The 27,895-nt window shown below is 44.7% G+C and overlaps 1 protein-coding gene across 1 annotated transcript in view; it reads left to right on the forward strand.

Annotated features, from left to right (window-relative positions):
- The first annotated feature begins 2,482 nt into the window (after nt 1–2,482).
- Nucleotides 2,483–27,895, forward strand: part of LOC134846979 (tektin-4-like) — a 145,278-nt gene continuing 119,865 nt past the window's right edge. The window contains exon 1 of the mRNA XM_063864448.1: nt 2,483–2,494. The gene's annotated coding sequence lies outside the window, so the exon portion shown is untranslated. The remainder of the gene's footprint in view (nt 2,495–27,895) is intronic.

Consider the following 27,895-nt stretch of genomic DNA (forward strand, 5'->3'; position numbering starts at 1 on the left):
AATGCAGATTGCCATTTGCGAGACTTTGACACCATCTACATTCTGATGACTACAGCCTCTAGTAGCAACCGAGAGGAAAATGTGGAGTTGCCTGGCTGGGAACCGGAAAACTGGGTTAAACCTGGTAAATGTCTGGCAAAAATCTATGAACTGGAAGGTCACATGCGTGAAGACAATTGCGAGAAAACATTAACAACTAATGATATTTTTTGGCAATATAGTGATGAAGACGAGAACGGAAACGGAACTGATCGCAGATTGCCTCGCAGGAAACAAAGTGAATCTAGTGACTGCTGAGAAAAATGCAATAGACAACAAGGACGAAATCCACGTTATGAAGGAAAAGGATCCGCTGCTGGAAGCGTCAGGAAAAAGAAATAAGAGGAGCATCACGATAATTCTTGATGAATTTCGACTTCTTTGTCTGCCAAAAACATGGTGTTATGCTGGGCAACTTAACCTGCTGTTGAAGATCAAAATTCAGTGAGGACATTGACTGGACTGTCTGGGATGAATGTGCCGTTTGACCAGAACGACTTGAAAACGCATGTCATGAACGAACTTTAAATCGAGCAGTTTTTGCGTACAATGTGTTGATTTTGACAATTAACGTGCTTAATCGACGAAGGGAACGAACCGAGAGGTGTCAGTTTGGCATGAATTAATGGTTTTTAAAATTGGTTGAAGATTTTTTTTTTGCGATATCTGAAAAGCGCAAAAATCATAACGACGATTTTTGCTAGTCAGAACCAGAAATACCTTGATTTAAGCAGGCAGAAATAAGAACAACGAACGTGAAAACCAGAGAGCATTCCGGAAAGTAACGATTGTGCTGTCACACTCTTTACCATGCTGACTTCATCCATCAGGAAGGCTGAGCGCCAGGATTGAAACACTTCCTGGTATTTAAGAGAGAGCTTATTGAACTGGCTTTGCTAGATACGGCTTAAAGCACGTGATGCTGTGTTTAGACGCTAGCCAGTCGTTTTAGAAATTAGTTTTAATTTCAATCGTTGTGTATTTCCGGCCGAATGTTACAAAAGTCAATAAATTAAGAAAAAAGCCAATAAATGAAGAAAATGCGGAGAAAAGCCAATAAATGGTCTTAATCAAAAGTAAAAACAAAAACAAAATGATTTTTTGAAGGGTCGAAAGCCCTCTCAGAGAAAAGTATTTATGCTGATGATTGCTCAATTAAGCTGAGTCTAAATGCAACTGTTTGCGAAGAGCTCTCAGTCTGATGATTCGTGGTATCTAATTTTTCATGGAAATTTTTTCAAAAAAAAAAGAGCTAATCCGAATCTTACAATAGTCGGAGCAACAAAGAAGCCAAAAAAGAAATCCGGTCACTGTTGGTTCTGGGAAAAAAAAATCTTCGAGTTTAAAGAAAATGCGGAGAAAAGCCAATAAATGGCTTCAATCACGAATAAAATCAACACCAGTAGTTTTGTGAAGGATCTGAAGCCTTAATAGAAGAAAGTATTTATGCTGATGGTTACTCAACGAAGCTGAATCTAAATGCAACTGTTTGCGAAAAGGTCTCAGTCCGATGATTGATTTGTGATATCTTATTGTTCATGGAACAAAAATAAACTATTCCGAATCCAAAGTTTCTCCCCACTTTCAATGGTCGGAACAACAAAGAAGCCAAAAAAGGGTTCCGGTCACTGTTGGTTCTGGGAAAAAAACTGAAATCGAATTTGAAGAAAATGCGGAGAAAAGCCAAAAAATGGCTTTCATAACAAATAAAATCAAAACTAGCGGAAAATTTTTGATGGACGAGATCAAATAGGATACAATATTACCACGGGGAGACAAGCTGTTCCCTTACTGTTTGTCCTATTCATCACAGATTTGGACCTGTACCTTCAATGAAACCATAAAACGACTCTTTTCTATCCAGATTTTTTTGTCATTGGACCCCGAAATTTTGAGTACATAGCTGGTAACCTTCAAAATCTGGAGTCGTGCGGCAATATGAATTATCTGGAAGAACATATTGGAAAAACAAAGATCATTAAGTTCAGAAAAATTTAACGCCGAATAGCACATCTTAAGGTCCTGATTTGACTACTTGGGTGGTCATGCAAACGAACCTTCATGTCAACAAACATCGACGAAACATCCAGGAACAAAGCTGTAATCGCTCTTAAAAAAATCGGCACAAAGCTTAATTTCTAGAAAATATAATTACTTTCTGTGAAAAAACTACTCGACTCAATAATCATATCATCCGGAACACATAGTCTTGAGTTTTACCTCAATAAACTAAAACAGACAATTATGGAGAGACATAGAAAAATATGATACATGGTGTTTTCAAAGATGGGCCGGAGTGCCCAGAAGACTACCAACAGAATCGTTTATAGATAGTTTTTTATAAAGACGACCTTAAAAAAGCATACATTAAAGGAAAAATTCGACAAGAGAAAGTTCGTGATAAACTGTTGAGAGAAATGTTGTTAGCCTAATTGTGGTGATAAACTTATTAAATAGTTTCATGTGATATGGTACGCTCATAATGGTACGCTTGTAAGAAGAAGGCCCGGGACGGGAATTTAGAGACAAACTGGTTAAGCCGCGATACTCCCCCTCTACCCGGACATCCCCGCCGGAACCTCCATTCGTGAAAAACCAGGTTGTAATCGCTTTTATTTCTTTTTGTTATTTGTTTTTAAAATTCAATTCTCTACAATCCCTTTTACAATCTGTTCTTTCTCTTTTTTTGCCTCTTTTGTACCCTATTCAGTGAATGTCCGTGCCGAAGTACACGCCGAAGTGGCTACCCAATTGGAGCAGGAAACCGTTATTTGGAACCTCAAAGTCTAATACTGCAGCCCCAAAGATGTCGGAGCCACGGTTCACTCGTACAGAGGTGCAAAGCTAGCCGACCATGCCGCTACTGTCTCGCGCTACCCCTCGCAGAAACTGAACTGTGTTAATATAGTAGCCAGCTTTAATAATAACTCATCTACGGTTTCAGACTTTGCTTATGATTGGAGATTTTTAATAAATTTGATAATTCATAAATTTAAGCCAAATATGTTTATTATCCCCAAAACCATCCCCTCTGCAAACAATCTCTTCATAAACAGCAAACTTGTTGCTCTAAACAATTTTTTGTTTCTCCTTAAAGATACATTTTATCGCTCAAGAATCCGAACTGTTTCCCCCAATCTAAACGTTAACTTTAGTGCTACTACGTTTTGTAAAGATGGTTTTCATTTTTCTTTCTATGGTAAAAAAATTTTGAGTTGTTTGCTCGCTCAGCTAACTTGTATTTTTTTACCATAAAATTACCCTCCTCGCTGTCAAGTTTTGGCGATCAAACGCACTGCCATATTTGCAAACGCCACCTCCGAAAAGGAGGCATACGGTGTGCCATTTGCAAAGCATACATCCATGTCTCATGTGACGAGCTACAGAGCAGCAAATTTTATTACGATGGGTTCTCTTGCATACATTGCATCCCCGAGTTTTTCAAAAAAAAGTCCAACTCCACCAACAGACGAACAAGCACAGCCCCATCCCAACCAAAGAAGAAACATCACCGACAACACCCGAAACAAACGTACTGCCCAACACAACATAATCTAATCCATCGCCCCCAGCAATCACTACAGTCCTCTTCGACCCCTGGTAACTTATCGACCAAGAACTTGAATTTCAAAATTACAACATATACAAAAATTTTGTTAACTGGAAACCGCGTTTCATAGTTCTAAGCAAGATCAAGCCCGGTTTCCAATTGATGGAATTACTGAACTAGCAGCTGTTGTCATTAGTAGAAGAAACACCAAATTCTAACGTCGCAATGAAAGCAGCAATGATTCTCCCACATCTGCTGCTCCCCAAAACTAAATCAGAAACAAACGGATTAAATTGCAAAACTATGAGCCGCCGCATAGTTTTATTGAAGCAAGCCTTACTAGACGAACTTTTCACTGAAGCGAAAGCTCTCCAAATTAGATATCCAAAACAAATAAGTGCAAAGAAAACGAGGAAATTAAGCAATTCGTTATGCTAATGAGGACAAGCAAAATATCTGTCGGTATGAGCTGCCTCTCAGACAAGAAAAGAAAATGCGTACTTCCCCTAAACGAAGTCACTGAAGAAAAACAATCCCTAGCCGAAACAGTGAACACTAACTATATAACTGAAGTAAGTGAAGACAAAATGCCGTACCACTCCTCTATATTCAAACAAATAAACGCCAAGACAGTACAAAAATCAACCCTAAAATCAAACGGAAGCCATGGTCACTCAGATCTAGATGCGTGCGAATGGAGAAGGATATTATTTGACCACAATCAGACATCCATTGAGCGTTGCAAAACAATAGCAAAGCTATCCTTTACAAGAGCAAGTAAAGTTCTCCCCATGAAAAACTAACGGCGTACAACTCGTGTCGCCTGATACCTCTGGACAAAATTTCAGGGGTACGGCCCATTGGTATAGGCGAGGTTCTGATTGGCAAAACAATCACCCAATGTACACAATCAGACCTTAAAAACCTCGGAAAAAAATCCAAATCTGCTTAGGCCAGAAATGTGCAATCGAATGTGCTATCCACAGCTTGAGGAACAATTTTGGGAAACCGGAAACAAACTCCATACAATTTATTGATGCAGAAATCGATTTAAATCGCTCAATACAGAAGTTGCCCTAAAAATATCGAAATCCTTTGTCCAGCTCATATAAATATCTCCCAAAAATATATGTCAATAACACGGTTTTGACATCTGCTGAAGTCACAAGGCAAGGTGATCCCCTCGCAATGGCTTCGTACGGAATTGGGATAATCCCACTAATTGAGCTCTTGCAAAACCCAAATGTCACCCAAAAATGGTATGTAGATGACGGAAGCGCTGCAGGTGATCTTAGGAAACTCCGCGCAATACTGCACAACCTGGATTTGCACGGAAAGGATTTCGGATACCGTGTGAAGCCTTCTAAAAGTCAACTCATAGAAAAGAAAAACCGTCGGGAAAGCGCCATAAAACTATCCGAAGGTTTAATTATTACAATGGTAGACGGTTTCAGAGTCGTTGTATCGGTTATAGGAACACTATCAGCTTGCGATAAAAACATGGAAAGCGAAACTGAAAAGACAACTGCCCTAACTGAAAAGCTTTCCAAAATAGCTAAAACATCACCACAAAATGCATACTCCTGCTACAAAAAGGGATTTCAAAATAAAGTAAGCTTTCTAACCAGAACAACTCCGGAAGCTTTCAAGAAAATGGATGAAATTGAGAAAAAATTAAGACAGTAGCTGCTTCTTTGTACTACTGGTAAAAACCATATAATCTATTAAAATCGCTGACTTTTTGCACTACCACTAAGAGTTGGACGATTAGACCTCCTCAGTAACACGGACTTTTCCAGAAATTATGAGTGGTCACGAGCCATTTGTGATCTGTTAGAAAACAGTGATTAAAAAAACGGAACAAACTCTGATAATTCGAAACCTCCAAACTGAGAGACAGACCGTCACACTCTCAAAAAAAGCTAAACTTATGGACAATTGCTCAACAGAAAAAAAACTGATAAATCTAGCGCCACAGAAAGGCTAAGCTTGCTACATTTTAAAAACACAATTTTTCCCTCAACAAATCAGAGTTTAAATATGGATTACTACTGAGATATGGATGGGAACCACCAAACACTCAGCAAACATGCCCATGTGGACAACTGTTCTTTCTGACCCACATTCTACAATGTCCCAAAAGTGGATACACTCAACTTAGACATATTGAAATTCGCGATATTTTTGCGACACTCCTAGACGAAGTATGCTATGATGTTGAAATAGAGCCGAAACTTCAATCGCTGGAAAGCGAAAGCTTTCACAACAAAACAACCGCTACTGAAGATGACGCTCGATTTGACATCAAGGCAAATGAACTATGGGGAGGCCAGTTCAGCCGAACTTTTTCGTTGTAAAAATTTTCAAACCCCATGCTAAATAACGCCCTAAGACTACATCTAACGCCTACAAATGTCATGAGGGTGTCAAAACATTAAAATACTAACAACGAATTCTGGATGTGGAACACAGCAGCTTTGTTCCAATAATTTTTGCGTGTACCGGAGGAGCAGCATCAGGCTCTACAAAAACCATCCAGAAACTAACAGAGAAACTGAGCGAAAAACGGAACGAAGCATACTCGGACACAATAAACTTTATTAGAACAAAATTAAATTTTGCACTTCTGAAGAGTGCAAATTTCTGCCTAAGGGGGCGCAAAAAATGTAACATTCGCCCGGAAGATACATATCGACGGATAACAAAACTAAGTCTTAAGACGACTGGCTAGCGTCTAAACAGAGCTTTGCATGTTTTTCACCGTCTCTACCAAGCCAGTACTTTTCGGTGGTCTTTCTTACATCAGGCTGACAAAAACGTTACTGTTCTCCGGCTTCGACCAGAACGCTCAAATTAACTGAATTACATGCAAAGTTAGTGAGCTCATGGCTGGGTCTCTGTATCCCCAGACCACGAGGTCACTCCTAAAAACAGGGCTACTACTTATCATATTACTATTGTTTTTGTTCAGTAGATAAAAATCATCATCTCCATCGAAGATGGATCAACCCTTTCCCCCAACTCCTAGCACCTCATCCTTGTCAAAACTAATCAAAATATCAGTTAAATTCAAGTCAGGACATGACAGGATGCTAAAATTCAATACAAGTTCATAAAAGTTCCCGTCCCGAGACCCTTCCGGATTCTTGAATCCGGCGAATCAAGCTCCTTAACCTCAGGTTCACGCTAACTCGGAGGGCTGGCTTCTACCCTTCACCGTTGTTCGCAACGGCCTTGCAACTATTGTAACAGCACAATAGTTGCAACTCGGAACGTCCTCTGCTGCTCGGTAGTTCGTTGTTGTTTTTTAGTCTCGATTTTCGTACTGTTCGTAATCGCAGATAAAGTTGTTCTGTTTCTTTCTGCTATTTTAGCCAAAATGGCCGTTTTAACATTTCTCAGAAATGTTACGTCATCACTTCGAAAAATTAAAATTTAGAATTCCAGAATCTTCTAGCCTTCACCGTTTGGCCAATCATTCAAATAACGTCCTTATCCGTTCTAAATCGCCAATTCGGAAGGTTCACTGCTAAAAATCCTGAATTCTGCAGAGACTGCATTTTGGCCATTCTGGTCGAATGTCACATACTCCCCGGACAGTCCGGTCAATGTCCTCATTGAATCGCGCAATATTCTAAATGGTTACAGTGTCATCGAACAGAATTTACAAAATGCACGAAATTACTTTTACCTACGTCACATCGACTCACTGCAGAATATAAATGGCATCATACTACATCACTATAGCCTTCAAATTCTTTCATTAATCTGCACATTGAGGATATGACTTAAGATAAAACATATTTTCTGACTTCCAGTGTCAATATCCCGATTGAAACTTTTTCTCCTAGATTTAAAAGGTGTTGGCTTGCAGGACAGTCCTGCCAACCAACAAGCTAAAATTATCCTACTATGCTCCTTCCCTTCGGAAATCTTGCTTGTTTATTGTCCTGAATATTAAAACCAAGAGACCTCGTGGTTAGAAAGAACAATGCAACAACCTCCCTCCTCAAGAAGTTACTCAAGTTTTTCATGTCACCACAAAGTTATCAGTCTTCCTAAGTGATTAAAAACAATCATGCAGGCTGGAATATTTAAATATACTCTTCCCTCAAGCCTTTCTAAATAAATAATAAGTGAGTGTCTCTAAAGCCACTTCAACTAAAACCAAAATGCAAATTTATAAATGCAACAATTTCCAAACTCAACTAAATGTTTCAGTTTTCAATTACAACTTGGTTGCTTGGTTTCTCACTTGAGTTTTTCACACACATAAAACGATTCTGAGTTTTAACGTTTCTTCATCATCCCTTTGTTCTCTTCTTTTTTCGTCGTTTAGAAGTTCTAAAACTTCTAAATTCTTCTAATTTTCCTTCTTTTTGCCTCTTGTTTTCTCGACCATTCATCAATGCTCCATTTCCTCCTCCTGTGACGCTGACTCTGCACTCTCGGTCTCCGTGTCTTGTAGCACGTCATTGACTATCCTGACGCTGTTGGAAGCCGTCCTCCAACACTTCTGCTCTTCCACCCTCTGTTTACAGCAAGGTAGGGGATCCACGTTTGATTCTCTGTTTCTACAGAAGCTGTTGTGGAGACACAACGTCACGTTTCTCTCCAAATCTTCTTTCAGCATCTCTGCCTTCTCATTTCCACTACGCTCGCTCGTCCTGGAAATTCTTTTCACAGCGGTGGTCACTGCATTCCGATGGGTCACGAAAGCTCGCTTGAAAGCTCCTGCCCCAATGTCCAGCTGATATTCACTGTACACTCTGCCATGTTTCGACATATGCTTTTTCGCATACTCGTACAACCATGCAGTCATGTTAGCTCTGAACCATGGCATCAATCGTTTTCTTGCCCATATCTTCTTCACTTCCATCGGAATGTTTAGAACTTTGCACATTGTCTCAAAAAGATCTAAATCTTTTAGACAATCTAATTTCTGCAGTTGTTCTCTCGTCGGTGCCTCCTGTCTATTATTTTCTCTCACATGAGCTTCCAGCCATCGTATCGCCATCATAACTCCCACTATCACTATTGTTATAGGCTGTGATGAATCTGGTAAACCCATGGAGAGCAGCTCTCCAGAGTCCCAGATCAACACCAGATTACTACGCTTGGGATACCACCAGGTCTGCAGCAAGCAGTGGCAAGGAAACTCGTCATGTGTCAACATGATGCTCCTCCAATTCCGTTTTCCCGAAGCTTCCAGCAATGGCTCCACTTCCATCATCACTCGGTGGATCTCATCATTCTCATCTACTGCATTGTAATCTGTGACAGTTGATCCTCTCTGTTTCTGTTTTTCAAAGTCACTGAAGTTCCCGCTCACATATCCCATGAACTTCTTTCCTAGTATTGACTCCAACTCCTCTTTGGTTCTTTCTGGAACTGCTGAGAAAATCTTACACAGTAACTCGTAAGACTTTTCAGACATTCTTGCCAACCTCACGCACTTCGGCACTGAAAAGGCTTGATCCACAATCGTTCTTGTACTCTTCACATCCACAGCTACGAAATGTACAGGATACTTGCTCTTGCACATTGGAGCCAACATTGAACCCACCAAATATCGTGCTCCTGATGGTCTACAATAAGTTTCGCTGTGTCTGATGTTCATCTCCGTTTCGATTGCTTCCCTCCATTTTCCTATATACTTCTGCTCAGTCTGCAGAACTCCTGGGAATACTTCTACGCTGATGGCTGTGACCATCTCATGTTTCTGTTCTAGATTCAATAGTGACTCTAAAGAACCAAACATGCTGTAGAATCCTAGTGCTGTCACCAGATTCACATCGGTTCCTCCATGGCAATCTGCTATCAGTTCCGTTTCCGTTCTTGCTTTCATCACTACATTTCCAAACAATACTGTCAACTGCTTGTGTTGTTTCTCCAGGGTTTTCACACAGTCTAGACTTCCACAAACGTGACCCTCTAGTCCACAGACTTCCGCCAGACAGCTACCAGGTTTGACCCAGTCTTCTGGTCCCCAGCCAGGCAACTCCACTTTATCTTCTCCGTTGCTCTTAGAGGCTGTTATCATCATATTATATATGATGTTGAGGTCACGCAGGTTACAGTCCGCATTCAGTTCCCTCTGTATGTCCTGTGTCGCCCGTAATATTGAGTCAGCGTTGGGACTAGGACACCACGATGGTTTCATCAATTCCCACACTGCCATCAAGCTCGTTCTCAGTAATTCATCTGAGAATCCCAACCCAAATTCCACTCTCTTGTCGGATTTTGGTACTGAAGGTGCAGTCACCTCTTCTTCCAAGACCAGTCCCAATTTGGCCTGTGAATTGTTGACGCTTTTAATCGTTACAATCCTGGACGTCCAGAATCTTAGTAACACCGCCTGCTCATAATCAAAGAAGCAATCGCGTATGTCTTCACTCAGGAAAGGATTGTACGCTATCCCTATGATCCCGGATACATAGCTATATGACTTCTTCTTGATCGGTCCACAGTATTCACTGGATTTCGGCAATGCTCCCATAGATTCTTTAGTGAGCCTCAACTCCTTGTTTGAGAATCTCCTGATCTCGTCTATCTTTTTCATGGGTTCCAATTCTTCAGGTTCTTTCATGTTCACCCTCATCGGTTTACTTTGCTGCATATCCAGCATTGCTAGTAAGAACATGGCTTTCGTTCGCTCATCGCCTTCCTTCAACATTTTAACACAAGTGCTTAATGCAGGTACTGAGATCTGCTCTATCAGGAATCGAATGAAACAGAGAGCGTCTCTCCGCTTTGCACACGCTACTGCTGCTCCCTCCTGGACTATCAGATCCCTCAGATTCGTCATAAGGAAAACTTTTTCCTCCTTTGATCTCTTCCTTTCTTCCGAATCATATTCTTCGCGAGTCAGTCCCATCATGCACCAGGCGAGCCTGAGTTGTAATTCTGTCCTTACGTAAGGTACTGCCACGAGAGCATGTATTCTTGGCGTAGTCCTCATTTCCTCTTCGAAATACCTCAATACTACTGCTTTCCATGGAAGGCTCACCAACTGCTCGATCGTCTCCGCCTGTACGTCAGACGACGCCAAAGTTCCGTACGCCTTCTGCTTGAGGGTGGTGCCTTGCAACATTGTTTCCAGATAACCCTCCATGGCTTTTTCTTCTTCCAGGGCCATTACATGCCCTCTAGCCGAGTTTCGGTATTCCAACATCTCCATGTATCCACCGGTGGGTTCATCTATCGACACTGTCTCAGACACTGTCAGTCTGTTGTATTCCACTGGTGTTAGTTGTCCTGCAACACTTCCCTTTCCATGATTCATGGGAGATGGCTTGAAGTCCCTCATTTTACTCTCTCCACATTGACTGAGTATTTCCATTTCTAAAGTCGCTCCAGTCAGAGTGCGGTCACTCCTTTTGGATTTATAACCGGTTGACTTTAACCACGCCATGAGAATGGGTGGCACCATCGCTATATCAGTTAATATTCTATCTGTGCCAGACAATTGATAATCACCTTGCCCCAAATCCATGACTTCCTCGACTCGTTTTCTTTTCGTTGAGTTACCAGCTTTCATCGATATTTCCGAATCCACTTTCGTCTTTCCAATCCTCCTCGGCATCACTCTGCTGCCTAACTTCATTTTCATCGCATTGATTTTATCAATCACCATTTTCGATCGCATCGTTCCTCTCCTGGTCCTTGACAGGTACACCACCTCTCCTTCATTATCCTGCGGTGTTATCTTGATGGGAGAATTCGCCTCACTCTCATCAGTGGCTGAGTCGATCAATAACTCACTCAGTCTCCCTTCACACTCATCAAGCTTGTCAAGCACTTCTCTCATCAAGGGTTGATTGAGACCTGTTTTGAGAATGGACTGGGTCCCATAGCTCTGAATCACAGTCCAGACTTCTTCCATGAACGCCACTCTGTCCAGCTTACATCCCGTCCTACTCTCGTGGTCTCGGTGATGTACTTCCCATTCTTCTTCGGGCAGCGTTCCCAAGAAAGGTACTCTGGCTGAGGCCTCTATTCTTCTCCTCCGAGGTGATTCCATGAGGATTCTCTGCTCGTTATTTCTTGTATTGCCAGGAGAGCTGCTCTCCGGCAAATTCCGTTTCATTTCATCAAAGGCTGACGGAGGTTCCAGTGTCGAGATGCCTTCATCCGCTGGCTCAGTCGTTTCCAACGTGTCTGCATTATTCTCAAGATCACTGAAGATATTGAAATCCAGGCTGGATGTTCCTCCTGTCGATGCCCTGTCGTCTTCCCCACCAGCTTGATCTTGTTGCATGGGTTCTTCCGTCTGACGGTTTCCACCCTGTCCGTCATCTCCTTCTGACTTGTCCCCATTCGAGTTCGATGGTCCTTGTTTGTCATCATCAGCTTCTTCCTGGAATCTCGGTATGAGCAATGTACCGGCTGATTTATCTTCCTCTTCTCCATGGACCACTTTGGTTTCTTCGCAGCCGAAGGGTGCTAGAAAAATTCTCGTCTGCAATATTCCCGCAACTTTCATCTCTTTTCTCACACTGGTCAGGATTATTGAGGCTTCAGGCAATTCAGTCCTGCCTCTCATCCTCATTGGAGCTAAGCCTAGTCCCCTCCATTCCTCATCAAATCCTTCAGGCTTGGGAGTAGCAGCGTTGCTTATTCGCCTTCTCGTCGCTTGATCCGTGTACGCAAATCGTGTGTACTGTAACACGGCGGCATTTCTCCCCACGAAGTATGGATCCATCGTCGCCGAGAAATTCCCTACTCTCCTTTCATTGGTTTCGAATGCTCTCAACCTAGGAGTTTGTACTACGGAGACTGCTCCGAGCAACATCCTTCTTATCAGAGGGAATTCAGGGATTGCTTCGGGTAGCTTCTTGTAATCGCCCCAGTCCTTCGTCTCTTCTCTCACCTTGTGATACGCTGCTGTGAGACGAGGCACTCTGGTCATTTCACCATTCGTTTTGTCATAGGGCCTCAGATTCCAAAGCTTTGGAAACACCTCGATGTGCCCTCTTTCTACTTCTCCCATGCGGTCACAGAAGTGATCGTCAAAATTGATGACTGTCATCTCTGGCTCCGATATTTTCGCAAATAACAGATCTTCACTCATGAGCTCTCGCAATGCGTGCTGCTCACACCAGTTCAGTGTACTACCGTCCACTGCCGATATGAGGTTCAGGTGCAACACCGACCTCCTATATGCTTCCACTTTAACGTCAGGGAACGCAAAGGTGACTGCTGGTCCATAGATCACTGTCACGAACTCCGTGACTCCTCTGATCAGTGCCAAGGGATCGATTCTCATAGCTAAGCTCAAATCTGTTAACAGCGGCATGCCTCCAACATGTCGTCTAACATCTTCCTCTCTTTCAATTGTCTCGTCTTCTCCGGTTCCAAAGCGATTTTGCTGCAAGAGATACTGGATAAGAGTGTGTCTCAGGTCTCTTATTTTGTTCCACGAGTCTGTGGATTTCTTCATATCCAGATTCCTCACTCTCTCTTTCATCTGCTCTGGACAACGTGCCAGTTTCATCAGTCCTCCCAAGTTTCCGTGGGTTATTGCGATCAATGTCAGAAGTCCATCTAGTCGCAGGTTCTGTATTCCATCCGTAAGCAGTATCACCGGTCCTTTCACGAAAATCTCCGCTCCAAATGTCACGAACAGGGCCATTAATTCCACTATCGATACTTTCACTACCGCTTGGAGGAATTCCTTTATCAAGTAGTGCGAGACTTTCGGGTAGACTTTTGCCAAGAAGGACGCGGTCCATCCGGCTCCCAACCCTTCTAGCATGCTGTCTGTCCTTTCAAATCCCTCCTGTCCTTTCACTTCCTGGGTCCAGAAGGTTTCCAGAGTAATCTGACACATTCTGTTCACGAACTCAGCTGTCTTTTCTCCGGCATTTTCCGCCAGGTTCACCTCCTTCAACAAGTAGGCGTGTATCTTAGTGATCATTACTGGGCCTTGCTGAAAAGCATCTGCACCCAATGCCGCTACTCTCGGATTCAGGTGTAGCCACTGGTTTGCTTCCGGCTTGGTTCTCAGCACCATCGCTTCCAGATGAGCTCTCGTCTCCAGTGAATTTTTTCTTCTCGTGTCTTCACTCGCCACTTCCATTGCTCGGAACCACAAGTCGTTTGACATCGCCGTGATCACTCGATGGTCGTCATCTATTCCTGGTTTCAGTTTGAGTTGCCGACTGAAGTTGGACAGTTCCAACCCCAGCACTTCGTCCAACACCAACATGTGTAACGCGTGGTCCTTGAACCCTCTCATCGCGTTTGAGATATCTGACCATACTGCCGGCAGTTCAGCCTTAAGTGGCCTCAGGTTCTCCATTTCTATCATGCGATTCGGGGCTGATATGATCACATCATATTTTCCCTCCGAAAGTAAGGCTACCATTGCATACACAAACTTCAGTCCATCCGGGAGATATGCATATCCCGGAGACAACGCAAATACTACTCTCAATGTCACCTTGTTGAATGATCCCTCCTTTGTCGCGTCTACCACTTCACCCATTGACTCCAGGATGTCTTTTATCGCGGGCCATACTGCGTTTTCTGCTGTTGCAGGATCTCTGAGCCTGCTCAGAAAACCTCTACTGTGTAGATGGTCATTGATGCCAGCAAACACAATCGTTATCGGGTTCATTTCTGTCTGCCTTTGTACCCCTATAGCCAATGACACTGATTGCAATAGGTCTAGGTCAACTGCGGCCAGCATTATGACGTCCGGCCAAAACAAAGACTTAGAGGTGTACACGAACTCTGAATTCGCTACTACCATGATTTTGGCCTTTCTCATCTCTGCTTTGTCGTAGGCGGCGAAGATGGTCTCATCTTTCTTTATCGCTGTCAATCCGCCATATCTCTGGGCATCACCATCTTGGTTCACTAGTTTTGGGTACACTCTCTCCTTCACATGACCAGGTGGTGTCGTCAATTGCCTAAATATCTTCACGTGTTGTCCAATCGGTGCTCTCGCCGTCAGGAATCTTCCTGGCCTTTCTTCACGATTCCTCTCATCATGGTTCAATCTCACATCTTGCAACGGTCTTGCATTCACAGGTCCTATTGTGTTGTTGGAGGGCAGTCCCTCCAAGTCGGCAAATCTCAAGGCCGTCGTGGAGCTGAAATTTATGCTAGCGGCTATCAACCAGTCTACGCCGGTTATCGAGTACAATCTGCTGACGGATAGCGTCGCTCCATTCAGCATCCTCCTTGCATCTTCGATGAAGCTCACTCTCTGTAGGTCCAGCTTCATTAGTTCTTCTTTGTATATATGCCAAGGAGACGGTATGGATCGCGACCACATCAATGAGCCTCTGCTCGGTCTTTCCTCTCGACTGGTACTCGTCGTCTCCGATCTAGTGTCCGATCTAGATGTGCCGGCTACTTCTTCGATTGGTTGGTTGACAGGTCCTATCCTTCTCCTAGGATGAATTGTTCTCCTCATCGGTGCCTCTCCCAACCGATCCTGTACATCTGTTCTTCGACCTGGTTCACTGGAGCTTTGTTGCCGGTAATTTATGGCGGCTGGGACCGTACCCAAGCGTGTTTCCAGGTTAGGAGGCACAAAGGTGGTGATCACCGTATCACTCACCGTTCCCTCTTCCTTCAGCACTCCTGTGTCAAAGAGTTCTGCTTCCAGCTCATCCAACCGTTCTTGGAAGACTCGATTCAACCAAGCTTGTCCTTCGACACTGTCGAAGTGGATGCCATCTGTGGTCAGTCTGGCTTGATCCATGGCTCTCAATTCATGTTCAATGTCCATGAGGATCATTCTTCCGGCGTTTCTATTTGCTAGGTTTCTCAAGATGTTGTTCCATCTCATGACTCCCTCGTTGTGCCTTCTTCCTGATACTGTCAGGCTTCTTGTGTTCATTGGCACAGTGCAAACGGTCAGTACCGCGCAACTGAACTTCTGCCAGAGAGTAGTAAACAAACACACCATCATTGCTTCCCACAGTGCTTCCTGCTCATCTGATCCTCTGGAGATGTCATTCGTCCCAACTAAGATCATCACATTGGGTATCTTCCCTGGATTCATCAGCTCCACCATGCGATATAATTGGGCAATCGTCGCGCCTCCAAAGGCCATCACCGTGGTGACCCACGAGGTCCTCAAATTCGACAGCACTCTGACTAAGCTGTCTCCCAATATCAGGTGAGATGTCCCGAGTGGTGGTTGCTGCAGGTTCACAGCCGGGCTCCAGGTAGCTCGATTGAAGCAGGCTCTCGTATCTGTCTCCGGAACTCCCGTGAAATTATACTTTAATTGATTATTCTTCTGCACGTCCATTACACGAGACACTTTCTTCGCTGGCATCTTCCTTACTTTTCTCTCTGTGATCTTCGAACTCCCCCTGAGTGGCGTCACGTCACTTATCCCTTGTCTGATTATTGTCTGGGAGAGTTGTACTCTGCCCGTATCGTCAATCGTTCCATAGGGTGCAGTCACCCCGGAACCAGGTGCATTCTTGTTAGCGACCAATCGTCCAGCGGTCTCTATCAGTTTTCTCACTGTCTGTTCTACGACGGGATCACCCAAGGTGTCACTAGGATCCGGGATTGTTACTCGGTTCGTCTCTGCTGGAAGCCGTGTCTCCGTTGTTTGACTCATTTCTCGAGGTGTCAAGAGCTCCATCGGGGACTGCCCACGAGGAATATTCCTTGCAGGTATCACTTTCTCAATGGACGTCGTCAACGCCACCTGCTCCGATCGCTCTTTGTATTCCTGCCTTAAGCGTTCGATCTCTTGACCCTGCTTTTTGTTGCAGTCTTCAAACAACTTTCTCCACATGTCCCGGTCTTCCTCCATCGCCAGCATGGTCTTCGTCATATCGTCTAACTCCTTCTTCGTACTTCTCAACTGATCGTTCATCTCGTCCAGATCTTGTATGGTTTGGTTCGTCTGAACCTTCTGTGTTACTTTCGCCCCTTTTGGTGGCACAGCTGCTCTCAGTGGTGAACCAGACGAGGTCGCCTCGCTGTTCATCTCCCGATGCATTCTCGTCAGCCCAGGTTTGGGCTTGGAGGGCATTGGCATCTCACCTGGTTGGTAAGTCCTAGAACTTCCCAACCCAGGCTCATTCGCCAAGTCACTGCCTGAGAGAGCCCCGTTTCTCCACCTCATCACTCTCATGTTCGGGCGGTCTAGTACTCCTCTTTCTCCATATGCTGCCATCAACAGGACTTCCGTGGGGCGGTCCCCACGGTTGTCGTGCCCCAAGATGTTAATCAGGGCGGTCAGCAACATGACCACCTCTGGGTCCTCCAGAGCGAAGTCTCGTTCGATCAGCCGACGATAGATCGCATCTACCATCGGTCCTACATATGCCTCTGCCAGGTCCATCAATTCGTCCAGGTTGAAATTATCCATACTGTTCTTTTCCAAATTTAATTTGATTCGATTTCAAGTTTTGACTCAAGTGAGCAATTAAATGATCAATCAGGATCTAGAAAAGGAATCACGAATGTCACACCTGTCAATTTCACCTTAACATACATCGTTAAAATTTGCTTAAAGACAGTTCAGATAAAAAGATATTTATCCTAAAATTTATTAAAATCTATTGGTTTCTAAAATTTTGGAATTCGACCTAAGATTGGACAGTCCAAACTTTGGATCTATTCCCAAGATCGTCATTTAGTTGTTCATGGTCACTAACCCCTACTTACCCATGATCTTAATAACCTAACACATAACATAACATCACGCACCTCTCACATATTACACACAACTTAGTCTTTGGCCTAACGCACCTCTCGCACATCACTCAGCCTATACTTAAGTAATATTTCTTATGTAGATATACTTGTATGTTCGTATCAGAGAATATCACGTGTACAAGCGCGAACAATTCCCGAGGATGCAGTCTTCCTCTATTTGGATCGTACACTGGAAGCGAAAGCTCCTTCACGTCCATTTCCACAAGGAAGTCCCTCAGCCTCGTCAAAGACAAGACTAGATTTTCTGGTTCCACGTGTTGCTTCTCTGTCGCCCTCGTTACCAGGAAGCATAAGTACTTTCCCGGTATTTGCGACACCGCCGGGGGTAAGGCTGCTACGCCCCCTATCCCTGGTCTTTGCTTCCAAAGGAATTCCACCTTTTTGTATTCCCTCTTAAAATCTGCCGCTAGCGCCGTCCTAAAACTCATGTCTGCGGTGATTGCTACCGCACATGTTCTGTTTGTGAGTATGAAATCACTGTCTGTTAGTATTATGTTACTAGAATATTCATTTGGTAAATTAAAATATGACTCAACTACCCTGCCTATGTCAGGTTTCTTAGGTTCTTCACCTGTTTCTGCTTCTAAGTTTCCTGTTTCTCTTGCTATTCTCAATTTTTTTATTATCAAGTTTTCAGTGTGGGTAAGTCCTACCCCCACTCCCCGGACAAAAATATCCATCGGCGTCCCCGTCGATCGCATACCGGGTATTAAGTCAAGATTAGAAGCTGGAATGAGAAGTTGTCCTTCCTGGGCAGCCCAGGAAGGATCATCTCGTTCGGTCTTAATGTATTTCGCGCTTTCGCGATCTACGTCTTGAATCGTAACGCTGGTCTTTTCAGGGTCTGATGTCATGTCGTTCAGCCACTCTAAGACACGCAGGTTCGTCAGGTCTTGTTCATTTGACTGCTGTTGCTCATCGTCGAACTCCACCTCGGGTTTCGACCAGTCGTCAACCCACTCATCGTTGTGATCATCGACTATGTCAATGTCCTGTGACACTGTTATTTCCTCTAAACCCACTACATCCTCCACTATTTTCTTTAGATCTATCCTATCCACTACAAAGTCGTCACCGTAAGGATTGTATTTCTTTCTTAGTCTCGTCCCGTCTTTCTGACGAGTCTGCATCGTGAACGGAAGATCTGATTCCATGTTCTTGGGAACCTCTGTCTGTTCGGATTCCTGCCAATCTTCCTCTGCGTAGGGCAAGGTTTCATCGTCCACTTCGATCTGTTCGTTTGGATCCAGGTCCAATGGTGTATCCGTACCTTCCTCTACGACTTCGTTTCCATCGTTCTTCTCCCTGGTGCCTTTTTCATTGATCTCACAAGCAGGATCCATCATTAGATAATCCCCTTCTTCCATGTCTGCAGGTATACACCAGTCTTCTGTCGATGGATTGTGTGGCTTGATGTTCTCGTAGTGGGCGGCTCGGCCAGTACTCAGTCTATAAAAGCGTCCCTCTTGGTGCACCTCTGTAATCATGAAGGGTCCCCTCCACTTCTTCAGAAGCTTTTTTGTCCCTTTCGGTGGTATAACGTTCTGAAATACCCATACGTAGTCTCCCACCGAGTAAGCCTTTGCACCAGCTGCTTTCTTGTCGAATCTTTTCCTCTGCCTTGCCTGTGCCTGCTGAGTGTTTCGTCTACACAAGTCGTTCAACTCCTGTTGGCGTCTGATCACATCCCTCACGTAGACCTGTGGGGATGTTTTCTTTCCCTCATACTCTGGGTAGAAGAATGTCATGGGTAAAGACTTTTCGTGTCCAGTTAGCATCATGTGTGGACTGACTCCAGTGGTGGAGTGTTGCGTGCTATTATAAGCTCCCATCACCTGCGGAAGGTATCTGTCCCAATCGGTCATGTACCTGGAACAATATACTCTCAGCATCGACACTAACGTCCTATTCTGTCTTTCCACTAAGCCATTCGTCTGAGGGTGGTATGTCGTGGAGTGAGCCTGAGCGACTTGTGACCGTCTCATAAGCTCTTTCGTAAGCTCGCCTACGAAAGCCGTTCCATTGTCCGATTGAAACGTCATTGGACAACCATGTCTTGCTATCCACGTATTGATCAGGTGGTCGCATGTCTCTTCCGCCGAGGCAGTTATGCAGGGCACGGCCTCTGCATACTTCGTGAAGTGATCTATCATGACCAAGACTTGGTTGTAACCGCTGTCTGTCATGCATATCTTCTGGTGATCTATCTGCACCACCTCGTTGAATTCAGACGACTCAATTGATTGTAAAGGAAATCGCAACTTCCTAGGATCCTTGACCTGTTGGCATGACAGACATGCTGTCACCCATTTCTCGCATGCCTTTTTCATCCCAGGCCACTCAAAGCGCTTTAGGATCCTCTGATACACTTTGTCGATCCCTTGATGGCCCATCTGATCATGCGACCTGAATAATAGTTCTGTCTGATAGAGTTGCGGCAACACTATCGCGTTATATTTGTATAAGACCTTGTCTTCTTCTCTTCTCCTGCAAGCCACGATCCCGTCCTTGTTCAGATATAATCTCCCCTCCTTCTGCATGAAGTATTGTCTCAGGATCCTATAGCTGTCTTCTTCCAGATCACCTTTGTCAGGTGCACCGTTTTCTATCCACCTTTTTAGGTTGCTTGTCATGCGGTCATTTCTCTGCGCCCTTAGAAGGTCCGAGAGTCTGTATCTCGCCTTCAAGTACGTCTTCATGACTCTCATCTGACTGTTCAGCTCGTTGGGCTGATGTGTGTCTTCTTCCATCTTAACGCACCAAATCTTCGCCAACGGTTGTGTTTCTTGTTGAAACGGCTGAAGATCAGTCCTGACTACCTCTCTCTGCGGCAACAGGCTTATCGAACGTTTCGATACCGCTATCGTTTCTAAGTCATCCGCTGCGTTGTCAAAGACTCTTTCGCTTGGTATTAGGTAGCGATCACTGTCAGGATCCTGGTACACCTCTCTGTCCAGGTTTCTCGCCCGAGTTTCCACTAGTAGCGTGTGTATCGCCAGTTCTGACAGTTCTGATCCCGAGGTCGAATCCCTGTCTGAATAGGTGTTCATTTTCGAGCTTTCTGACTTATCATCCGTCGAAGGCGTTGTGCTGGAGACTGCACGCTCCTCCAGATCATGCCCGTATTTCCTTTGCATCCATCTGAACTCCCCGGACAAAACTTTCTTCTCTAGGTCCTGTTTCTCCTCAGGAATTTTCTCGTCTATCTCGGACTCCCCGGACAAATTTCCTTGTCCCGGGTGTTGATCTTGTGATCGCTGGTTTTTCTCCTCATCCTTCTCCCCGGACAAATAGTCTTGCAGCAGATTTTGTTCTACAACTTCACCGTCTTTATCCCGGTCTACAAAAGTGACAGTTTTCTTTTGCCTGCCGCTCTCCTTTCCTTTCTGTCCGTAAGAAGTACTGGTTAAAATCTCTTGGGGTATTGAGGATACTAGTTGCTGAACTATTGTCCTACAATCCCTCTCGTTTTCTTCGTGCTGTCGTCTGGACGGCATGATCTTCACCTTCTCACTGACTGTTAGCGATGCCACTGCTGCTGTCCACTCGGGGTCATCTCTGGTCACTTCTCTTTCTAACAATCCACCCAGCATCCGCATTAATTGTGGTGTGACTTGCACCGTTTTATCCAATAATGAGAGGCTGTTTATATTCATGCGAGAGAGTTCTTGCTGGACCAGGTTCGAGCGCAGCAACAAATCTAAGGGGACTGGATCCTCCTTGGACAGGATCTTTATCTCAGCTGCTTTCTCTACAGGTAACTCAGGATGCCCTGGAATTGGATGTCCAGACTTATCCAACCATCTCGTTAAGGGAAGCGCTTCATAAGTTTCTTTGTCCAGAAACGAGAATCCCTCCTTTACTTCCGCCTGATTGGCCTGCTTCTGCTCCAATCTTTCATAGAATTCAGTTTTCTTGCTGAGACTGTCAGCATTCTGATGTTTATCACGCATCCTGTGTTCGATTATCATATGGTAGCCATCCAGTCTTACTATCCATCTACCAATATAACTCTGATCCATCGAGTAGGTCTTCAACCAGGATAACGCTCTGTTGTCCACGCGTAACTTGAAAGGAGCGCTCCCCAAGTATGCACGGTACTTCTCCACGAAGGTAACTACTGCAAACATTTCTGCTTTTGGTGCGCCATATTTCATCTCTGTGTCACTCAAGACTTTGCTGCCGTATGCAATGGGACGGAGGACTGTTCTTCCGTTCCATTCTTGCTCTTGATGCAATATTCCTGAGATGGCCACCACCGATGCGTCTGTGTCAAGAACATACTTGCCCTTTTCTGTAGGCATGCCCAGTACTGGCGCTTCGCACAGTTCCCGCTTTATGTTCTCGAAAGCAACTTGTGCCTCATCGTTCCATTCGAACTTTTTCCCTTTGTTGCGCATCAGCTTCTGCATTGGGTACACCTTGTCCGCGTATCCTTTTATGAATTCTCGGTAGTAATTGGCAAACCCTAGGAAGCTCATGAGCTGTGTGTCCGTTCTAGGAGCTTTCCATGTCAGCACAGCCTCTACTGCTTCTGGATCTGGCCTCACACCATGCCGGTCCACCATTCTTCCCAGGTACTTGATCGAATCCCTAAGGATTTCACATTTCGATGGTTTGCATTTCAAGCCTGCTCTTTTCATACATCCGAAGACCTCATCGAGTCGATCAATGTGATCCTCCAGGGTTGGTGTCGCTATGACTACGTCATCCACGTAGCACATCAAGAGATTCCCGTACTTTTTGGTCACTCCTGTCAAAGCCTGAGCCATCAGCCTTTGAAAGGTTGCTGTTGCATTGCACAAGCCGAAGGGCATCCTCTTCCACTGGTACAACCCCAATTCGCACGCGAATCCGGTTTTCTCCCTGTCCTTCTTTCGCAGAGGAACCTGCCAGAAGGCAGAACCCAAGTCCAATGTGGTGAAGAACTTTGCATCACCAAGTTTGGATAGGCTCTCGTCTATTCGCGGTATCGGGTACGCATCTTTAATCGTTACCGCGTTCAAGTAACGAAAGTCGCAACAAAATCTAAGCTGCCCCCCTTTCTTTTTCGCCATTACTACTCCGCAAGCCCATGGTGATTTCGAGGGTTCTATCATGTCGTATTCAAGCAACATTTCTATTTCCGCTCGGCACGCTTCCGATTTATGTGGCGTCATTCGCCTTGCGCCTTCCCTATGGGGAACGGCACCCTCTTCTAGTTCGATTTCGTGTTCGACGAAATTACAGCAACCGATGTCCGCCTTATGTTTTGAAAATACCTCGGCGTTCCGATTTAGGAGGTCCCGCAATTTTTCAAAATCTCCCTCACCTATTTTTCCTTTTAAATGTTCTATTTCTGGCAAAACCGGTTTGTCAGAATCTAGTTCATATGACGAGGGGCGTTCCGGAAAATTCGAGCAGCTTGATAAGCCGTCGTCCGTTTCGGATTTCATTGAAAACAATTTATGAATAGATTTTAATTCATTAATTCTCTTTAAGATTTTATCTTTATTTGCATGATAAGGACAGTCTTTCACACTATATTTCTTCGAGTTTTCTGTCTCCTCATAGTCGGTCCTCATCGGCAAGGCGTAGCCAAGCTTCTTTCCACGCTGGATTGAAACCGTGGTGTCCAGTGTGTTCAACAACACACTGACACACAGTCCGTTTCGCGTTACCGAGAAGCTCCGGCCTAAAATCACCGAACTCTGACTATTTGGATTCGGTACTAAGCAAACCTGTTTGCTATCACTTAACGAATTTAAATTTCTCATTCTAAAAATTGCTACTACAGCTTGTCCTGGTTGTAACTTTACTTTTCTGTCCAAAAAAACTGGTACCTTATTTTCATCTGTTATTATCCTATTAATTGGTCTCTTAACATACTTTCGGTCCGGGTTTCTAATCCGTATTAGACCGTTGTTCAAGTCAATCATCACGTCAAAATTCCTGACAAAATCTCTGCCCAAGATGAATTGGTCGGCGTCGTCCAGATTCTCTACCACCAGGAAGCTCATCCAAAGGTTCCGTCCTCCCATGTGAAGGACCGTCACCGGTGTTCTTCCGGCTACGTAGATAGCTCCTCGATTTGCAGCGGCTAGTCGGAGATTCGTAGGAATCAAATCTTCCCGCGTGAAGCCCATTCTCTCCCAGGTTTTTATCGGCATCACACTCACCACCGCGCCTGTGTCCAGAAGCCCTGTGACTCCGATTTTTGTTCCGTTGGTGTCAAGCAGGTGTGCTGTCACATCTGCTTCATATCCAATATGTACCGCATCTTGTTCCATCATGGCGTCATGGCCTATCCTGCGGACTTTGAACTCCTCTTCACCCAAATAGATCTGCCCCATTTGGTCATCATCTGTTGTTATGTAAGTCCTGGTGTAGATGCTGATTCCATCCACGTTCAGCATTATTTGATACGGCCCATAGACCTCCAAGTAGCGTCCATGAAGTTTCTTCATGCGAGGGCCACCCGTCGTTAGTAGTGCTCGCACAGCTCTCGACTCAGTGCGTGGCTCCACCTGCCTCAGATAATCTGCATATGTGTCCAAATGCATTAAAGTGAACTCTGATGGTTCACTCAAATTTCTTATTACCTGGTGTCCAGCCACTGAGATTATCGACTGTATCTTCTTTCCCTGCGGCGCCATGCCGAACCTCTTACCGGAGATCACTTTAAGTTTCATATCTAAACTGCTTGGTGTTTTCGTCTCTTCGAACTCCGTTGCCTCGAAGGTATTCAGTTGCTCCTGAAGCTTTTCATTTTCCAGTTCAAGTTTCACTTTTTGTTCGATCTCTTTCGTCACCAATTCCTGCTGTACTCTATTTAAAGCATCCTTTGCGGCTGCCTTATAATCGATCTTGAAGTCATCGGCCGCAGTTGCTGGTTCCGGTTCACGTGCTTCTTCTGTCACCGCTTGCATTTTCTTTGCCGCCAGCTCTTGAGGTTTGTCCTTCCTGCGTGCCTCTGCTTCGCTCAAGAGTCGAGCCTTGCTTGCTTTCACTCCTGACAAAGCTTCTTCATGCCTTGGATGCTTGATGTCTGCCACTGCATCCCAGAATTGCGGACAATCTGATTTAAAATGACCTTCCAAGTTGCAAAAGAAACACCTCGGGCCGAATTTCGCAATTACTCCTCTCATGAAATCCTCATGGTCCAACTCTGACGCATCTTCGTCCTCGAGGCTAAAGCCTATTGCTTTCATGCCTTGTTTGTAAGCTGGGCATGCTGACACATGATGGTCTGTTGAACTGCAATTAGCACAAGAACGTCTCTTGTCCATATCATCCCTCGGTTTGTACCAATTGTTCCCTTGGTTAGCTGGTCCGTTGTTAAAATTGCCATAATTGTTCTTGTAATATCCAGATCTCGAAGGAGGTTTCAACAAAAGATACTCTTTTGATTTGAGCCTCAACTCCTCCGGTGTTGGCGCATTAGTTGATAGTGGTGTGTAATGCGTTGCTAGCATCGTACGAAGTTCATCATTTTTCACACCATCGATGAATTTTGAGGCTACGGCCAGGTTCATCCTTCGGTTTGACTCATCCGGTTGGCTGCGTCTTCTCAGCATTTCCAAATCATCGAGAAACTTGTCTATTGTTTCATCTTCTCGTTGCCTCCGTTTCTCGAAGCGCATCATCGCCTGGTGCCCCTGCACCCCTGATCCGAAACGGTTTAATAAGATTTCGAAGATTTTCTCAGCAGTGTCACGTTGATACTGTTTCTTGGCCATGACACAGTTCAGGGCTGTCCCTTCTAAGTTGCTGGTGAGCGCGCTGCATTCCTGTCTCTCAGACAAGTCTTCTTCCTCGAAATGCAGCTTCATTACCTCTATCCAGGTATCAATACAGCCATCAGATTCGTCTTTGTAGCATCTTGGTTTCTTAAAGACTCTTCTGGACTTTTCACTGCGTTCATTGGTTCTAGATAACCGCGTCAGGAATGTCTCCAAAGACCTGTTCAGGGGTTCAAATGCTGTGGCCATTGCCGTAGCATCCCTTGAGAGTCCCGCTTGAGTGTCCTCACACCTTGTCGAAGGCTCTGTGTGCGGTGCATCCCTGCAATCCGAATCACCTTGAGCGTTTCCCGCTTGGCCCATGTGACTCCTCCTCGGGCTTGTATGCCCCATGTTGCCAGAATCGCTTCTCCCAGTCGCATGTGTGCTTTGCGTTGGTCGTTCGTTCGAGGTTTGTCTGTTCCCCGTTGAACTCGCTCTACTGTTCGGGCCCCATGCTGTATTACCCCTTGTGGCATAGCCTGATGAACTGCCCCTGCCTCTAGTGGATCCATACGTCTTCCTCCTTTGATGTTCATTGAAGTTCACCCTCGGTTCCCTGCTGGGACCTCCCGAGTTCGGCTCTCCTTCTTTTGGTCCACTCTTGCTGCTTAGTAGCCCGTCCAACCTATCCATGATAGCCTGAGTTCGCCTCTCCATCATCGCATCTATCTTTGTGTCAAGAGACCCAAGAGACTGCTCTTGCTGAATTCTTAACTTCTCCATGTCGGCTCTTAAGCGTAACTCCCTCTGTTCCGCCTCTCTTGTCATTCGTGACAAGTTCCTCGTCATATGTTCGTCCGTTCTTTCTTTCAAGCGTTTTTCGCTTCTGCCAACTTCTTGTCTGTTGCGGTTTATTTCTTCCCGCAGACTTTCTCTTTCAATGTGAACTGCTCTTTCCAGTTCACTCATCCTTATCGACATCTGTTCATTTTGTTCTCCTAAACTGCCCACTATGTTGTTTAAGGCTTCCTCTAGTGCTGCCCCGTTATCCATGAGTGGCGTCACTAGTGGTGGTGTAACTCTGTCGGTCCCAGGTAGCTTCGTGCTGGTAGAGATCCGGGCCTTGACTCTCTGTCTTGACGTTTTATCATTATTTATTTCAGGATCCGCTAACGCGTTGCCAAGCCCTCTGGTTCTACTCTCTCCAGTTTGTGGCTCTGAACTTGTCCTAATCGCGAAGTCTTTTGACTGGCCTGGTGTGTTTGCCTCTTTGCTTATCGTTGTCACTACACCAAATTTGTCCATGGTTCCAGTCTCTCCTCCGACGTATGCCTCGTTCTCCTGGATCGAACTGTTGAGGCTGACCTGAGATCCAAAGTCCCCTTGCTCCTCTTCATCCTCTTCCTCCTGGGATTCACCGTCATTTCCTGCTCCTCCTCCCATGCTGAATGGAAAGATGTTTCCGAAGGTGTTCTTCATTCTTTCTGAGAATGATGATGACGTTGTTTGTTTCCCCGTTCCGCCTGCCATCATAGTGTTGTCTGTCGGAGATCTTCTAGTCGCCGTTACTTCAGTTGAGATGTCGGACAGTTCCGACATCTCCTCTCGATCCAATGTCCCGGTGGAAGTGGCAAAATCATGGCCTTGTTCTACCGGGGTTGATTCACTCGCCAGCCTTCTGCCTCTTCCTTCCAGTCCATTTACTCCCTGGTTGTCGTTCATGGTATGGTCCGTATTGACCTCCACTTCTAACAGTTCTCTTCGCTCTTCTGAGGTCTTCTGACTTCTCGTTTCAACCATTCTGCCTGAAACCGTCCCCCTTTTGTCAGACCGGGATCGCTTGATCCAATCCACAAAAGGATCGGTCATCGTTTTTCTTTGCTTTTCAGGTATGAATTTCCTAGAGCTATTACCTCGTTTTGGTATCCTTGACTTGTCTAAACTCATTCTTTATTTGTCACTTTCCTATGCCTACTCTTGACTCAATTGCTAGAGACCTTATAGTTTTATTAACAAAAATAATGACACAACACAATAAATTTCACCAGATTCTATTAAATAGTGACCACGAATCCCTGTATGTTGTCAGAGTACAGTTTGTATAAAATTTATTCACACTAGCCGATTATCGGTCCAAAGATCTGGAAACTAGCACAATATGATGTTATCAGTCAATTTAAAAGATAGTGTAGTCACTACCCAATCAGGCACAGTTTAGGTTGATTTAAAATCAAAAACAAAAATTATATATTGACACAATATGAATGTATATATAAAAAAAACGTATGTGTCTTGTACTCTTAGTCGGTCGCAGTACAATAGTCGAACCTGTCTTTTAAAGAAAAAGCTTTCCCTGCTTGGTGCTGCACCAAACAGACAAAACTTTGAAGGCAGTAATTTTCTCAAGTGGGCGTCTATTGCACCCACCGAGTACTGTGTTACCTATCTGCCTTCGGACTGCCCGAGCTAGACCTACTAAAATCCTCAGGGCAGTCACTTTTCCCAAAAACGTATTATGTTTCAATCCACACCAATGAGTCACGCTCTTTTTAATTTAGACTTAGTGTCGCGAATATCCGAGTTCGGACCTGTTTTGTATTAGTCTGGTTCTTTCTGAAAGGCAAGTTACCAGTGCAGTCACTGATACCTAGCCTGTGTATTAATAACCTAATACCTCTCGCTTTTTAGTCTTTCTTTCGTTTACCTAAGTCCTTAATAAAATAATACCCCTCCGGATTGGCACAAATAGGACCCTTCCGGACTGTCAGAATATAGACCCCTCCGGATTGGGACAAATAGGACCCTTCCGGACTGTCAGAATATAGACCCCTCCGGATTGGGACCCCTCCGAGTTAGTTAATAGTAGACCCCTCCGGATTTGGACCCCTCCGAATTAGCAACT

The sequence above is a fragment of the Symsagittifera roscoffensis genome, chromosome 5 (genome assembly GCF_963678635.1).
Source record: "Symsagittifera roscoffensis chromosome 5, txSymRosc1.1, whole genome shotgun sequence".
NCBI lineage: Eukaryota > Metazoa > Xenacoelomorpha > Acoela > Convolutidae > Symsagittifera > Symsagittifera roscoffensis.